The sequence below is a fragment of the Orycteropus afer genome, unplaced genomic scaffold (genome assembly GCF_000298275.1).
Source record: "Orycteropus afer afer isolate SDZICR_OR568_19922 unplaced genomic scaffold, OryAfe1.0 scaffold00162, whole genome shotgun sequence".
Lineage (NCBI taxonomy): Eukaryota > Metazoa > Chordata > Mammalia > Tubulidentata > Orycteropodidae > Orycteropus > Orycteropus afer.
Window position 1 is genome coordinate 6,110,371 of NW_006921749.1, and position 1,450 is coordinate 6,111,820.

The following is a 1,450-nucleotide window of genomic DNA, read 5'->3' on the forward strand; positions in this document are numbered from 1 at the left end:
TACGCCTGTGCTTACCTTGCTCCCGAAGACCTGGTCCCTCTCGGTAGGGTAACAAGGGAACGTGTTCAGTGCAGATACCTTCTAAGAATTAAACACATCCCAAAAGCAGATTAATTTTTCAGAATTACCAGACAAGAGTGATAAAGAATGACTACCTATAGTTATTGAGAAGCTAGCTACAATGCTCTATTTTTTAGTAGCATTGAGTAGCTAGCTACAATGCTCTATTTCTGCCTCAGAAACCCAAGGAGGGGTCACTATGAGTTGAGTCTGACTCCACAGCACATAACAACAACAACAACATCTTTGTCCTGCAAGCTCCTAGATAGTAAATAGAGTAAAAACTCTCAACACAACCAAAAATTATACCTACAGTATGCATGATGGCAAAAATCTGAAATTCAAATTTCTGTTCTGTTTCTTATTTGCAGAAAGGAAGCTTAAAGAAGCAAGTTCAAATCCTTTAATATGTATCAGTTTGTTTGATTCTCATAACCACTTTTTGCTACCTTTTCTTCTATAAGCTTACATATAGTTTAACTGACCTTCCAATGCCCAGCCACAAAGTCATCATCTATCTTTTATCAATTCTCTCATCCTGATAAATGTCATTCCTGAAATATTCTCTATACTACGTTTTTAAATATCTGAGAACAACTAAAACTGACTTGCTAATAAGCTATATTTTTGAATCCCATGTCATGTGATCATATATAATAAAAGCAATAATTACATGTGATTATAGTAATTTGAAACTAATGCTAAATGTCATTTGTCAAAGTGAATTTTCATAACTTCCTCAATGTTCAATTTGAATTCTTACAATAGATTTCAGTGAAACATCAGATAAATTAATCATTTGCTTTGCTGTATACAGTTTACTAACTTGATGGATTCACAGGTAAATAAGAAACAATAGTCTTTATTGTCTTCAAGTTCTCTGCTCATTCAGAACATTACTTTGCTTCCTCCTCACCTCAAATCTTAGTTACTTGCTATGTCAACATGCCTTAGCATTGGCAACCTCAGGAAGGTAAGTTGTATTAAATTAGAAGATTATTATTATTCTACCAAAAAACCAAAGTCACTGCTGTCAAGTTGGATACAACTCATAGTGACCCCTCCTTGGGTTTCTGAGGCAGTATCACTACTGAACAAATAGTCTGTGGAAATAATGTATCTTAGAGGACATGTTCCTAGGGTCACAGAGGCTCCTGTGTATCCCACACTTCCCATCCTAGGCACGTTGCCAGGGAACTCATTTATATTGCAAGGTATAGGCAGGAACAGTGTATCATACAATAATGCCTGCAGACCCATGAAAGGGTGGCCCACTTCTCAGAAATTGGTCTTTTTTATTAGTTTTTTCTTAATTAGAATGGATATTAAATGACCTTACGGAGGTAGCTCATAATTTCCTTACTGGTCAATTATATTTAGGTGCCTATAT